Here is a 17,292-nt window from a genome sequence, read left to right on the forward strand (position 1 = left end):
ATTTCTTTATGTTTTTCTTTATTTTTTTTAAGGACAGTGTTTTGCAAATATTTATACGTTACTTATAAAATGTAAGTTATAGCCATATCTATGTTATCTCTTGTCATTAAAATTTGGATATCTAAATACGTTTTCTAAGAAGGGCAAAGAGCTTTTGCATATATTTTGTGATTTAACAGTTCTAAAGACAACCGATGTATAACTTTGAGATGATAAATATTTATTAGACACTATATTTGTTGGAATTAGTTGAAAATTCTGTGTGTTCTAATAAAGTTGTAAATTATGTTTATATAAGAGGCAAAGTTTGCTGATCAATCCTGTGGAAATTGTCCAATGTCAGACACCACTGACATAATTCAACCTACATAAGGTACTAAGTAAATTCTCTTAGAATTAGCAACATATCAAAAAGCATTCTTTCTTGTAAATATTATTTTGCAAGTAAGACAGATATAGTCATATATTAACAGACTGATTTTAAGATGCAATGCCCAAATGTCTTCCAAAACATTTTTTTAAACTTTTGCCAGGAATTCATTTTCTCCCTTTTCTATTTATCCAAGTACCACCTATCCAAGGGCCCTATGCAAGCCTCTTTACCATGAAGACTTCCTAGACTGTCTCAGCCTCTTTGAAGTTTATACCATGGTCATGCCTGCATTACTCTATGCTACACACTCCTTACCATAGAATTCCTAAGTATTTTTCTTAATCCTTGTGTATACTTCTGTTTAACTATGTTGGCTTATCCCTGTTCTAACACAGTGACTTGCATTAAAAAGGCCATGATATATGCTAATTACTTGATCAAGAAAAGTTGGAAAATCCATAGATGGGAGAACTGGCCAGACCGGAAGAATTTCTATCCCAGTTATCTTTGCTATATAACAAATTACCCAAAAACTAGGTGGCTTCAAACAAGCATTTTATTATGTTCAAGGATTGACTGGGAATTTGGAAAGGAGACATTAGGGCTGGCTTCTCTCTGTCATGAGGTCTGGGGTCTCAGATGAGAAGACTAATAACTTATATCTGGTGTCTTAGAAGGAATGGCTCAAAGGTTAAGACTGCCACGCTCAACATCCATCTGTGGCTTCTCTGTGTGGCTTAGCTTCTTAGCATGGCAGCCCCAGAGGAATCAGACAACACTCCCAGAAGTATTTAAGTGTACCAAGTGAAAGCATTTTTGGACTTCACCTCCGAAGTGACATAGTGTCACTCCCACCATACTCTATTGGTTGAAGTAGGTTTCAAAGTGGAGAAAATATAAACCCCAACTCTTCATGGGAGGAGTGGCAAGCTCACATTATCACATAGCATGTGGGATAGGAACTATTGTAGCATCCGTCTTTGGAAAGTACAGTCTGCAATGTTTAAATTCTTTGGAAAATGCAATTTCTAAGCCAGTTCTAGGCTTTAACAGGCTACGGTTTTGGATATGTTCAGTGTGTGACCAAATGTTCTGGAAGTACATAAAGTCCACAGCCAGAATGTCTTGTTAATAACAATATCAATACTAGACATCATTCGTTGACACACTAATGAATACTCACCAATGTCTTACAAGCATTACCTAATTCCTCAAATCGATGCTATGATAAAGGGCTAATCATGATCCCATTTTACTAACAAGAAAATTGTGGCATAAAATTTTCAAGTAAATTGGGCAAGGTCAGTGGAAGCAAGATTTGATATCAACCATGTCTGTCTGACTCTGGAGTCTAGTTTCTTAATCCTGAAGCTGTACTGACTCTATATACAACATTGTCAGAAGCATGTGAACCAGTGCAACTCCATCTTGTATAGGAGCTGGGTAAAACAAGGCTGAGATCTACCGGGCTGCGTTCCCAGAAGGTTAAGGCATTCTACTTCCTAGGACGAGATAGGAGGTCAGCACGGGTCATAAAGACATTGCTGATAAAACAGGTTGCAGTAAAGAAGCCAACCAAAACCCACCAAAACCAAGATGGCAACAAGAGTGTCCACTGGTCATCCTCACTGCTATACTCCCACCAGTGCCATGATAGCTTACAAATGCCATAGCAATGACAGGCAGTGACCTTTATGTGGTCCAGAAGGGGAAGGCATGAGTAATCCACCCCTTGTTCATCCAGAAATAACCATAAAAATAGGTAATTAGCAGCCCTCGGGGCTGCTCTGTCTATGGATTAGCCATTCTTTTCTTTTTTTTTTTTTCTTAATAAACTGGCTTTCACTTTACACTATGGGCTTTCCCTGAATTCTTTCTTGTACAACATCCAAGAACCCTCTCTGGGGGTCTGAACCAGGACACCTTTCCTGTAACAACATTGTACATCTTAAAGGCTTATGAGTCCTTCAATCTTATAGCTTTTGTAAATAACTAGGTCTATATGGGGAATGTCACTTGTATCACTGATTCCCCCTGTAGCATGTTATATTGTTTCTGGTTATGTTGCAGCATGCACAAGCCCTTCTGGAAACTTTGAAAAATTATGTTTCATTCTGTTCCTCTAACCACACACAGCTTGGTCATAAATGCTTCTGGAATTTGTTTTCATCAGCTCAGTGCATCATTTCTTCCTTTGTTCCTGCCTGTCTCAGCAACGTCAAAGCAGCAAGCAAGAACACATCTGCTGATAATTCTTTATCTTCCAACAGCAATTTTTTGTTTCTATGTTTGAATCATGCTTTAGGGCTTATACCCTGTTCTGGGGTGAATGTATTATATTATGTTTTTGGAAGAGGCTTACTTAAGTGCCTGAGTGGTTTTCTCCATTTTATGGGGCAGAAGGTTATTGTAGCTTACTACCCACATTTTTCCCCTCTAGTTAAACACAGATTAGTGAAACCTGAGATACTCTGAGGACTCATTAAAAACTGTCAACCCTTTGAAAAACAGAATTTCCACATAGATTTCCCTATAGCCATGCTTATCAATTTGTAGAAAGCTAAGAACAAATACTTCAAGAAATGATTAACTGTCTGAATGAAATTGCACACACACACAAAAGAGCCACTTAATAAACCAACAATGAAAGGTACAACTGTGGATCAACTGCTCCACATGTCTCTCTTTGGAAGTTCAAATGCAGCAATGAAAGTAAGCTGGTACTTGAATGAAGTGATTTACCTCCCTCAAAAGGAATCATGTTTCATCCCTACTTTCTAAATTCCTTTTAGTTTTGCCAGACATCTATCCCTTGTATTACATAAGAACGGAAAGCCACAAATTGCATAAAGGCAGGTGGTCTAGCTCGGTCTTGCTAATATCCACCATTCAACTAGATTCTTCCAGACTGTTTAATTGGACTTTTTGCTTTGTTCTATTTTGTTCATTTGTCTGTTTAGCATTTGCAGGGGGAATAGAAACTGTCTCTCCTTCAGGCTGAGCACTTGGGAATAGACTACCAAACATCAACTTAAGAGCCAAGAAAGAAAAAAAATATTTTGGGTAACAAAACAGCTGCTAACTCTACAGAACGCAATTACTAAAAACATCTCGTATAGCTGTGAAGGAAAACTCAAAGAGCTGTTAGCCATTATAGGTTCCTGGGTAGATTTTAAACATTCTAAGACAATGCACAGATATATCGAAAGAGAATGTGCATATCTGGGGAAAAAATCACAAAATAACTGGGATAGAAAAAGAAGGAAGAAAAATTTCCTACAACAGTCACTGAACTACAACAACCCATAAAACACAAGGATAGATTAAACAGCAATAAATTCTTTAAGAAATTTAATAGGATTATGTACAGAATATAGTACTCATTTCATTTCCTATAATGATAAAGGCTATCATCACTGGTCGTTAGAGAATTGCAAATCCAAACCACAATGACATATCATCTCACGCCAGTTAGAATGGGGATCATTAAAAAAGTCAGGAAACAATAGATGCTGGAGAGGATGTGGAGAAATAGGAATGCTTTTACACTGTTGTTGGGAGTGTAAATTAGTTCAACCATTGTGGAAGACAGTGTGGCGATTCCTCAAGGATCTAGAACCAGAAACACCATTTGACCCAGCAATCTCATTACTGGGTATATATCCAAAGGATCATAAATCATTCTACTATAGAGACACATGCACACATATGTTTGTTGCAGCACTATTCACAATAGCAAAGACTTGGAACCAACCCAAATGCCCATCAATGATAGACTGGATAAAGAAAATAGACCGTGGAATACTATGCAGCCATAAAAAAAGAATGCATTCATGTCCTTTGCAGGGACATGGATAAAATTGGAAACCATTATTCTCAGCAAACTAACACAGGACCAGAAAACCTAACACCACATGTTCTCACTCGTAAATGGGAGTTGAACAATGAGAACACATGTCACAGGGAGGGGAACATCACACACTGGGGTCTGTCAGGAGATTGGGAGCAAAGGGAAGGACAGTATTATGAGAAATACCTAATGTAGATGATGTGTTAATGGGTGAAGCAAACCACCATGGCACGTGTATACCTATGTAGCAAGCCTGCACGTTCTGCACATGTATCCCAGAACATAAAATAATAATAATTTTAAAAAGATCAAAGCTAAAAGGAATCTCAACACAACACTCGGCATAACCTTCTTATGTTTTATTTTGTTTAATAAGAGGATAATAGAGAAAAAGTAGTAATTATCAGTATGAGTGGGACTACCCACTGGCAACCTAACTTCTGGGCCATTACCCTCCCTGTCACACTTCTTAGTACCTGTGTCTTACAGAGTAGCTTACAGTACTGTTATATACGTCGTTTCATTATATCTTCACATGTGAGATGTCAGAAAAGGCATCAGTTTTTATTTTATTTTATTTATTTATTTATTTATTTATTTTTGAGATGAAGTCTTGCTTTGTCACCAGGCTGGAGTGCAGTGGCACAATCTTGGCTCACCTCGACCTCTGCCTCCCGGGTACAAGTGATTCTCCTGCCTCAGCCTCCCAAGTAACTGGGACTACAGGCGTGCACCCTCATGTCCAACTAATTTTTGTATTTTCAGTAGAGATAGGGTTTCATCATGTTGGCCAGGATGGTCTCGATCTCTTGATCTCATGATTTGCCTGCCTTTGTCTCCCAAAGTGCTGGGATTACAGGCAGGAGCCACCATGCCCTGTTGGTGTTTGTTTATTTTAAAGATGATGCATTTACTTAAATGCAATTAAATATAGAAAGTTTAATGTCCTAGTGCTAGTTACATGGATAATGATATAAGCAAGACCAAACCCCAGGCCTCTAGGTTTCAATATACATGTATGCTATCTACTCTGGAGATTAAGTGCTTATATCTAGTGAACGTTAATTTACAAATACTTGTTATGTCAGGTTCTATACAGTGATACCTTGAAATAATGTTCTTTTTATAACATATTCCTTTGTAAAAAGAAAGAAAGAAAGGAAAGAAAGAAAGAAAGAAAGAAAGAAGGAAGGAAGGAAGGAAGGAAGGAAGGAAGGAAGGAAGGAAGGAAGGAAGGAAGGAAGGAAGGAAGGAAGGCAGGCAAGCCAGCCCATGATATTAAGAGAAAAGAAAACAGAAGCAACAGGCACATAGCAGTAAGCTTTCATTGGTGGCAAAATTTAAAATCAACCAGTTGGCTGGGTGCAGTGGCTCAAGCCTGTAATCCCAGCACTTTGGGAGGTTGAGGCGGGTGGATCACGAGGTCAAGGGATCGAGACCATCCTGGTTAACATGGTGAAACCCCGTCTCTACTAAAAATACAAAAAATTAGCTGGGCATGGTGGCATGTGCCTGTAATCCCAGCTACTCAGGAGGCTGAGGCAGGAGAATTGCCTGAACCCAGGAGGCAGAGGTTGCGGTGAGCCGAAATCAGGCCATTGCACTCCAGCCTGGGTAACAAGAGCGAAACTCCATCTCAAAAACAAAAAATAAATAATAAAATAAAATAAAATAAACCAATAAGCAAACACCTTTCTCAGTAGTTTGTTTTTTCCCCTATTTTAAGAAAAATATAGCTGATCAAAGGTAAGAAAAAGTCTGTTTGCTTTATTTTTAGCCACTACATTTTTTTCCCCAACTATTCTGTTCACCACTTTCTCTTGTCAGAAAAGGAAAACCTTCTTTCATTCATCTATCTGACCATTCATCAGGTTTTTATTGAGCGCCTAATCCAAGCTAGAACTATGCTAGGTGTGGTGGATACAATGGTAAACAAGAAAGACCAAGAAACTCTCAACCTAGTAGAAGACGGAGACAACTGAAATGGCTTTTACAATACAGTGCTATAAGGGCTGTGATGAGAACAGCATGCTTGGCTGCCTCTAACTCCCACTGGGGAAGTCAGCAGGAAACCTCCTAGAGAAAATTACTCTAAGCTGAAACCTAAAATAGGGTAGGGTAGGGAATGGGAAAACAAGTTTTTAAGGGAGCCACTGATGTAAAGGTGTAAAAACAAAGAGTTTCCTGTTCAAAGAACTGAAAGAAGTTAGTGGAAGGGGGAGCAGAGGAAAAAGGCGGGAGTGGTTTAGGAAACAGCACTCCACCAGGGCCCTATCCCACCGAGTGCTGTCAGCCGTGTCAAGGGCTTGAACTCAATCTTAAGCAACTGGAGGAAAGTTAAAGGGTTCATTAGGGAAGACATGAATAAACATTATTTTCCAGTAAAATCATTCATGCCAGTTAGGGAACCAATTAGGAGCTTGTTCCTGTAATCCAGGTGAAAGAGGTAACAGTGGTCTAAAATGGTTTTCACAACCCATTTGACTAACAGAATTCCACACTTTGATTTTACATTCTTTATCTCATGTCATAGAAAATGTTTCTGGTTGAAAATTTTGAACCATAAGCAAGCAAGTGCAGAGATATTTCAGGGAGTGGAGCCCCCAGAATTGCACATTCTCCTGAATCCTACGGGCCTTCTGCTCCTCTGACAGATGACATGCTGGGGGCTGGTCTAGCCGAATTACTTCTCATTCTATAACTCCCACCCCGTCCGTCTCCAGCCTAGATAGCTTCTTTTGGATTTTTTCCTAGATCCAACACACTTGTCTTCTCCTTTAACCCTAAGTTTTCTACACATTTTCTTAACATAGGTTCGCATTCCCCAGGACTCATTATTTCGACCTCTCCTTTCTGAAATGCAAGTTTCACATACATATACATTCTTTTCATTAACAAAGGAGTTACAGATCATGAGTTGGGTAGTGCAATATAATTACAATTGCTCTTTGCACATATGTCCACAAGTTTTTCTTCTTCCCCTGGGCTCACAGTTCCTTCTGTTACCCTCACAGAGTCTGCATCTGTATTCACATGGGACAGCCTTGCACAGCACAGCTCACACCTCACGTCAGCTGGGGTGTTACAGAGGAAAGGAGAGTACCAGAAGGAGAATGCAGTGGATGGATTCTAAGATTCTATGTTCTCTAGTGGAGTGTTGTTTCCTAAAAACTTATCAGACCACAGTTCCACACATGAAAAATTCATCATACTTTGAAGATAAAGTAAATATCACCCAATTTTAACCAAATTCATATTTTACCACAAAAGGACATGCAAATGGCTTCTTTTTAGAATATATTTATATATATCCAGAATGCTTTTTGACAATGTAACAATGGAAAACTAAAACGTTTGGGGGTGAAAAACTGATGTTCTAGACATCTATGATTATTAAAGTTTTCATGGGTAAGACTAGATCTTAACACAGTTTGACTTTTTGATGAACGGAAACTGAGTTTGAACAAGTCCCATCTGGACTGAGTTTTTAGCATCTCAAAAGTGGCGTTATTTAAAACCACATTACTCTGACACTAGGAAGCCAATGCACATAGTACAGCCACAGGATCTGTATATACTGCAATGGGTGGAAATAAAGTTTCCCTAAAAGAAAATTGATGTTCCTGTTGTCAATCATCCCACAAGGAAGTAAATCCTGAGACAAGAAAGGAGGTCTTGGGAAACATATCTCTGTTCCCAAGCACAGAGCACCTCTCCCTTTTCTAGGTGAAGGACTCGTCTTAATGAGCACAGAGGCCTCAATACTGTAACAGCCAGTGTTAGTGACTGGGCATGGGGTGAGCTGCCCCTAATAACCCACAGCAAAGCAAGGACCTGCCTGATGAGGAACCCCCAAAGGATTTGAAGTAGACGCAGTAAAATGCTCTGTACAGGTTGTACCTCCCTTCTATTACCCTCAAACAATCATTTTTAAAATGCTCCAAATCCTAAAAATCTTAAAATGATGAAATATAGTTCCTGGCCTCTGCTTTACTAAGAGAAATTAAAGAAAAAGGAGATGCCCACTGCTGGAGCGCACAGGTTCAGTGGAGTTGTTTACCCTTTCCCAAGTCCAGGGTGGCTTTGGCAGCAGTAACTATGGGTGGAGAAACTGCCTGCAGTGAGGCCATCACAGAGACAGAGACAGTTCAGTAGCAAAAGGCCAGCTGAAGAGAGATTCTGCAGCAACCAGCACCTGAGCCAGCGGTGTGGATCCCTGCCATGAGGGCCTGCAGCAGCATGCAGTGAGAACATTTGGGATTACTTCTTGAGAATGTCAAGTCATCACGGACAGTGGCTCATGAGTCAGACCTCACCCTGTGTATCATCGTCAGAACGCCATCCGTGGTGGTTTGGACCACTGCGTAGCTTTAAATTGTTTTTGTTCTTATTCATTGTTTAATTTATATCTACAGTAGATCATTGGTTGAAGACAGGAAGCAAAAGAACACTGATGTTGAAATAAAAATTTATAAGAAACATAAAGGAGATAATTCTATAAATTCCCTTAAGAGTTTCTTTAACCAAACCTATCAGTTGCATTAAATCAATGAAAATATATGTACAGCAAATCATGCTATTTCTAGTTCTACTTTTAGAGTGTGAAAAGGGAAGCTATTTTGCCAAATATGCAATTTGAGTTTTTTGACTAATGAGATTAAATATTATCCATAAGCAAATGTTTTATTTGAGTGTAGGCTAGGAAATGACAACTTAAATCTTTTCTCTGAACACATTTTAGGAACAAAAACATAAAAATTATTTAAATAAAACACTTCATGTTTTTAAAAGTAAAATGCAAGAAATCCAAACATAAAATAAGCAGTTTTGTTGATGCTGCCACAAGCAGTTATATTCATATCTATATTTTAATATACATTTAGTCCCCAATCAAACATTATAAATATTATTTCACATTTCAGATCTTTTAATTTTTTAATAAAATTTTTAAAAATTGAATAGCAAATGTCACATGTTAAGTGGGAAAAAGTTAAAACGTATTTTATATAATTATCATTAAGATTATATTTAAACCATCAAATAATTAAGATATTCATATCATTTATCATCCAAACTAGAACGGTTTTGAGAATGAAATGGCCTACTAATAATCACCATCCCAGGATAATATACAAAATCCAGGGCTAGCCTAAGGAAATGGAACTTTTGGTAATACTAGTAAGAATATGATCCACAATAACATATTGACTTTTTATAACATTTATTTATTATGTAACACATAAGATGATAAGATGATTTTTACTGTAGAAGGGATTTAAGGCAGAAAAGGAACCTAAACTAGATTGTGCTATTTTAATTCAATTCCTTCATTTCACAATTAAAGATCATAAACCTAAATATGCTAAAATATATGACCAAGGTATGACAACTAAGCTAAAAGAAACGTTCATGCCTTTAAAGTATAACTACTTTCTTCATGACAGATGACCAGGAAATTAAAAACATCATTTTAATAACTACTTCCTAAAACGATAACAACTAATGTGAAATTAGCACCTTTAATAAAAATCATGAAAAATAATTGTGATTGTCAATATTCTGAAATATTGTACTGTATCTATTCATAGAAATGCTAATAATCAGTCCCAGCAGCAGGAAATCTTACCAAGGTTATCAGAGGTGAGATAGACAGGTGTGGACTGGTAACCTGAAGCAGCTGGTGATCTGAGCAGTTCCTCATCTGGAAGGTCATAGGAAAGGGCACATTTTCACACTGACAACTGAACCTGCAAGCTCATCCCCACCAGCCCCGCAGCACGGTGGTCTGCTTAAGCAACAATGACTGAGCATGAGGTGGTACAATGAAAGAACTGTAATCTTGTGCCCAGATGTAGAACATTCAGAATCTGGAGAAGTAGGGCATTCTGATTTGTGGAACAATCTAAAACAACGCTGAGACAGAGGCAGATGCAATGGCCTCTAGTAGCCAGATTAGACTTTAGTTCTCATTTCACCTTCCATTCGTAAATGGATCTAACCTCTAACAATTCAGTAAACCTCAGAATCCTTGGGCAATTTGAGGGAGGAGTGCAATGGGGGTTTAATAAAAAGCTACAGAATATTCTGCTCAACAGTAAAAGGGCATCTTGAGCAACCCATTAAAAAATGAATGACCCAGATACATAAGACCCATAATGAGATTTAGATTCAACGAGACAGAAAATAGATAACGATATCCGGGACTGGAACTAAGATCCAGAACAAATAAACTCAATAGAGCTTGCCATTTTAAACACACAAAATATACATTATCCACAAAATCTAACGATATATCTAAAGATATACAAAGACTCAAAACAAGGGGATGGAAAAAAACTCACCAACTAAATGGAGAGCAAAAATAAATAAATAAAAAGCAGGAGTTGCAATTCTCACACTTGATAAAATAGATCTCAAAGCTACAAGGATGCAAGGGTAAAAGGATTAATGTAACAATAAGAGATCTTAACACCCAGATACATAAGACACATAATGAGATTTAGATTCAACGAGACAAAAAATTGATAATGATATCCAGGACTTGAACTCAGAGCCAGAACAAATAAACACAATAGACGTCTCCATTTTAAACACGTAAAATACGCATTAACCACTTTAAACACTCAAAATATTGATCGGCCATTATTGAAACCCATTTTAGGAATGAAGTAATATTCCTTTTTCCCTCTTTTTCTTTTTTTCCCCTTCTTTTTCTTTTTCCCTCTAAAAAATAAAAAAAAAATGAATGAAAATTACACAAAAGCCACTTACCTGTGTTGTTTCCATTATACTTAAATTCAAATTGTGTAAAATCCAGTGACAATAGAAAGGGAACTGGTAAACTGGTTCTCTTTAAATATTATCATATAAATCATATATTATCATTATAATAATAAATGATTATAGATAATTTTATCTGTATAATTGAATGATTCTTATAAAATTAGAAAAAGAAAATAAACAATGTTCAGTCTGATTAAAGGAATAAAGGCAAGAAGTAAGTAGAAGAGAAGTGAAATAAGACAATAACGATGAAGACAGATAATAATGGCACCTTAGTGGGGAAAGTCCTTTCATTGCTACTTAGTGACAATTTTTTTTTCAATTTCTTTTTTTCCCCACAGTAAACCTTTTACGTAGCCCTTTGAGTTCTATAAAAGAAAGAACACAAGATTTGAAGATGGAAAACTTGAACGTAAATCATTGCTCCACCATTGACCTTGAGCCAATAACATGCTTTTTTTTTAAATCCTTGTTTTCCTTTACTGCAGAGGAGTAGGAATGCCTTACTAATGGGGCTTGTTGAAAAAAATAAAAATAATAATTATGTGTGTATGTTCAACATACAGAAGGGCATCAAATACGTTAATTTCTTTTCAAGAATATTTAAAATAATCTTGAAGAATACTTTTCAAGGAAGAATGTCTAAAAATATAAAGAAATATTAAAGAAAATAAGGAATCTGGAAAGTCCTGTAATGAGTTAGCCAATTAAAAGAGCTCATTAGCATTTCATAACCTTTCCAGTTAGCAAGGTGCTGTTATGAAGATTCTATCATTCTACGGTACACAAGTTGCAATTAATGAAATACGGAAGAATGAAAACTCTATTAGAAAATTGCCAGTTAGCAGGACAGGGATTAAGAATATAATTGCAATTTGAGGAAAAACAATAACAATTAAAAGGTCAAGATGGTCCACCCCTTAGAGAAACCCATGTAGCAGGGAGTTTATAATGCAAATCATAGTTTGTATTAGCTATGTGAGGGGAAAACTTCACCTCTGAGCACAAAAACTCTAAAAGAGATCAGACTATCATTTTTATGCCCCTATTCTTCTTTTGTTTGGTCTAGACACCATCATCACTTTTTGAGATGTCCATTGAATGTTATAGGCCCCAAGAATAAAAATGTGTAACTGAGGTTAAGAGATCGAGACCATCCTGGTCAACATGGTGAAACCCCGTTTCTACTAAAAATATAAAAATATTAGCTGGGCATGGTGGCACGTGCCTGTAATCCCAGCTACTCAGGAGGCTGAGGCAGGAGAATTGCCTGAACTTAGGAGGCAGAGGTTGCGGTGAGCCGAGGTCGCACCATTGCACTCTAACCTGGGTAACAAGAGCGAAAGTCCGTCTCAAAAAAAAATGTGTAACTGTCCCTTTGCTAAAATAAAATAATTCTTAAAATAAAGAATACAAAGTAGGAATTAATGATGAGATACAACAGAATAAACAATAAAAGCCAAGCTTTCCAGGGTAGATCAGGGTCACCACTGTCAGCACCAGCATTATAGCATTTATTATATTAGCTGTTACAAAATCTAAAGTATTTCTTAAGATTCCTCTTAGACAATTCCAGAAGTCTCCAGAGATTATTTTAAATATGCTCAATATTAACCTCTTAGACACCACTTAGTGCCTGTCATGTTTCTCTACCCCTGTTTCAACAGCTGTAGTAATGGCTTCTGGAGAAATGGCCGAATCAATAAGAATCAGCCAAACCAATTCCATGAACAATTCCAGTCAATCATGTCCTCCCCATTTCTCCAAGTCAGGCTTAGTCTGCTCCAGCTCACACTTCAGTGCTCCAAAAGATAGAGAAAAGAAACATTCCTCATGCCTCTTGAACTGCTCTGCTGTAAAATCTGTATGTTCAAAACACCTTAAGGCACTGCAATAAAACAGCTTTCTTTTTACAAATGTGTAACTATGATGTTAAACAACTATGGTTTGTAAGAAATTAGAAAGCCATTTTGTTTTGTTCTTCTGCTGTCTATATATTTATTCAGTATCTGGGGGATTGTCCTTCCCGTCCCTTGATGAAAACGTGGGCAGGCCACAGCATTTTTCAGGTAATTCTTAGGTAACACAAATAGTCAGTGGTGTGCTGAATCTGCTTATACTAACTTGCAAGATTGCATATATTTCTTCCTAACTCTGCGTTTAGTGATGTCATATTGGGGACTTAAATTGCTCACCTAGGTTGACAGAGAGAACATATCATAAGAAGGATAGACCTCTGTGAATGTACTGCTCTTCTCCCTCTGCCCAGAGCATATCTCCATCCCCCTCTCACTGGTGAGTCTGTGGAAGGCAAGGATGCAGTCAATACTGAAAGAGATCACATTCTAGGAGTTACACTGATTACAGCCTACAAAGGTCAAGAGAAGACACAGTTTGAAGATCTGCTTTCTTAATGATAAATTTGACATGCTGAGTAAAAAAATTATTGCTCAGGTGTTCCTGCATGCTCTGGGTGAGATTAGCATTTTTGTTCCTCAACAATGAAACTCAGTATCAATCTTTGAGAGATTCACTGGGTATCACTCTTCAAGGGCAGTATGAAAGATAATACACTGTCATGAGTAATGAGGTAATCAACATTAAATAAGTTGTATTAGAGAATTGCAGAAACAAGATCTATGCTATTTGTATACAGTTGAGTCCTGAAGAGTCATGGCAGAGTGAGTCATCACAGCACTGCTTTTTCTCACAGTGGGAGATATAAAATTGTCAAGAAGTGGACTGTAACGAATATACAGAGAATTCCTGGATCTGAACTGAAAGAGACGATGCCTTAACACTTCAAGGAATCTTCTCATGTGGTGACTGGACAACATGCAAAAACACCTAAGTACTTCTCCAGGTCTTCACCAATTAGGATAAATCACTACACCTCACATGAGCCCATAAATGTCGCAATACATTTTTTAGAGAATTGCTTTTATAGACAGGAGTCTCACAGAAAAATATTTGCTAGTGCTTCATATCCATTACGTTTGGCCAAAAGCTAAAGGATGGCTAAGTGGCAAATATTCTGCTGAACTAAAGATGGCCTCTACACTTAACATAGTCCCACGTTCTTTGGCCAGACATCAGATCCCCAGCAATCTTTTCTGTTAGGATAACTTTTTTCACCAGTGGTTCCTTGACCCTTTATGAAAATAAGACTCTTGGAATACCCTCCACCCCCCGCTCCAGCTATCCAAGCATGTTTGTACACAACTGAACATGCGATAATGTTGTCAACAGTGTATGCTAACCTCAGAGACTCCTGCTTTACAAAGACTTCCTTACTGATGTGTGTTTGGAATTGAAGGAAAGTGAGATGGAACAAAGAAAAATTATGTGCAAGGAGAAAGGAGAGGGAAGGGCAGGCCATTGCAGATCTAACACTGCAGAAGGTAGCCTAACAAAATAGAGGGCCTGGCTGGCTGCAGTGACTCATGCCTGTAATCACAGAACTTTGGGAGGGCGAGGTGGGCGTATCACCTGAGGTCAGCAGTTTGAGACCAGCCTGACCAACATGGAGAAACCCTGTCTCTACTAAAAATACAAAATTAACCAGGCGTGGTGGTGCATGGCTATAATCCCAGCTACTCGGGAGGCTAAGGCAGGAAAATTGCTTGAACCATTGCACTCCAGCCTCAGCAACAAGACCAATACTCTGTCTCAAAAAAAAAAAAAAAAGAGAAAGAAAAGAAACAAAGAGAAAGAAAGAAAAATAGAGGGCAAAGTGAATACATTTAGGAAAAGGAATATGAGTCAATGAAACTTTGAATACAGCTATTCCTTCACATACATAATTCCTCACTGTTCTCAGGAAATCCATTTCTTTCCCAGTTAGGAGTGTTAGAATACCTCTCTCTCTCTCACTAGACAATCTGTAGAATACAACATTCTCAGCAGTACATTTCTGAACTCTGAGCTGTACTGATTAGAATACAGGGAGAATGGGCGGAAGTCTTCAGTCCAAGGTGGGGCTTTGCCTCTGAGCTGTGGCATAGCCGTGTTTACCATGCCTTTAGACCTTTTGCCACACCAATTAAAAATAGTGGAGTAAGAATGTGTTTGTTGCCTATTTACAACTATATAACTTGAGGCTATCATATAACATGGTACCAGTGACAAAACAAGAAACTGAAAACCAAATTCGAATGTTAGATTTAGGTGACAAGGTTTGCCAAGCAAGTTTTTGCAATCATTTCAGTAATTATTCTCAAATTTTAAAGTAGTATGAATGAGGTCTAAAAAGTTCAAGATCGGCTGGGTGCGGTGGCTCACGCCTGTAATCCCAGCACTTTGGGAGGCTGAAGTGGGCGGATCACCTGAGGTAGGGAGTTCGAAACCAGCCTGACCAACATAGAGAAACCCCATCTCTGCTAGAAATACAAAATTAGCCAGGTGTGGTGGTGCATGCCTGTAATTCCAGCTACTCAGGAGGCTGAGGCAGGAGAATCGCTTGAGCCCAGGAGGCAGAGGCTGCCGTGAGCCGAGATTGCACCATTGCACTCCAGCCTGGGCAACAAGAATGAAACTTCGTCTCAAAAATTAATTAATTAATTAAAATTAAAATAGAAAGATCAAGATCACGCTTGGTTCTTTCTACAGCATCGCAGGTCCTCATGAGGCTGAGGACATTAGCTAAGGATCAAGCATGTGTTTTTTGAGGGAACCAGAGGAACGCTGAGAAGCTATTGTCATGGAGCATCCACTAATTAATGCTACTTTGTGGTTTCTGTTGAGAGCTATTCCCTCTAAACTAAATGCAATAAAGTGTAATTCACATACAATCTATGTGCTTCAGTCTTCATTTTTTTTCAATTCTCAAGACCTGTCGTCCATAGAGCTAATTCACATGCCAAGTCCCTACTTATTTTTCTGCATTATCTAGTGGACTACCATTGAACTCCAGTGAGTTTTATACACACACATATATACATGCACATGCAGATTCACACACATACTCTATGAACAAGAATTGTTTTTTTACAGCACATGATGCACATTTTACATCATGATCTAATAAAAACATACACATATATAAATATAACTGAATAAACGTTCGACACACAATAATTATCCCAATACATAAGATATATTCTGCTGTTATCTATTTTATTTTTAATGTCAATCTTCATGAACTGATTAGTTTATCTAATCATGGGTTTTAGCCTGAAGTTTAAATCCATTTTGCTCTAAATCCAATGTGCAGATTTTACCCTGGAATCCATCAGTGAATAATAAACAAAATTCATTATAGAATTATCTGCTCTTTAGCCCCACGCCTCAGCTTTTTCTATCTTTACTTTTTGGTTCAAGTGAAATCATTGTACCAAGCATTTTACAGTATTCTCAATTAATCTCTGAATTCAAAAGGGAAGTATATATCCTCATTTTCAAGTAAATCTAAGAATTAAAAGGCTTGTTCTGTCAGAAAGATAAACATGCGCGCGCACACACACACACACACACACACACACAGAAATAAAGGCCTGAAAATATATGCTCAACATTTATAATAGTGATTATCTCAAGATAAGAAGACTAAATAAAAAAGGAAAGGGAATGAGGGACTATCACATTTTACATTATGCACTTATACACTTTTTTACAACAGACTTGTATTATTACTGCACTTTTAAAGTTAATTAATTAAGATATATTCAGTTTTAGAAATTTGGAAAACATGACAATGAATATTTAAATATCTATAGTCCCATCATCCAAAAAAAATCGATCATAAAAATTTGATGCATTTTTTTCCATCTTTTCTTCCATGAACATACACACAGAACTCTATAATTATAGTAGACATGAATTTTATCCTTTTTCACTTAGCATTATAATCAAGGATATTTATCCATGTAGTTAAAATTTTTTCAACTACTTAGCATTTCATAATTGCATATAGTTCATCAAATGGGTATTTCAAAAAATAGAAAAGTAATCACTTATTAGTAAAATTATTTCCAGAATTCTTAATAAGAATATTTAATACATTAACAACCCTCAAATGAAATAATAAAATTATTAAATTTCTACCACAATTATGTGGAAAACAGAGATATAGAGTTGAACAAGATTGAAGCCCACAGAATAGCTTAAAAAGGAGTGTGCCTTAGTATCACTAAACACTTCTTACCCAATCTTCAGGTAAAATAGTTTACATAAATGTTTAACACTTTCAGGATATAATCATTTGAAAATGTCTTAGAAAATCTGCAAATTATTAGACCTAATTAAGTTTAGTAGGGCAGCATGGGTAGAACCATACAGCTAAGAAAAA

The 17,292-nt window shown here is 37.3% G+C and overlaps 1 long non-coding RNA gene across 1 annotated transcript in view; it reads right to left on the minus strand.

The window, feature by feature from the left end:
• The window catches only part of LOC144577776 (uncharacterized), a 170,432-nt gene that overhangs the window by 49,371 nt on the left and 103,769 nt on the right, over window positions 1–17,292 (minus strand). The gene's annotated exons all lie outside the window — the stretch shown is intronic.

The sequence above is a fragment of the Callithrix jacchus genome, chromosome 9 (genome assembly GCF_049354715.1).
Source record: "Callithrix jacchus isolate 240 chromosome 9, calJac240_pri, whole genome shotgun sequence".
Taxonomy (NCBI): domain Eukaryota; kingdom Metazoa; phylum Chordata; class Mammalia; order Primates; family Cebidae; genus Callithrix; species Callithrix jacchus.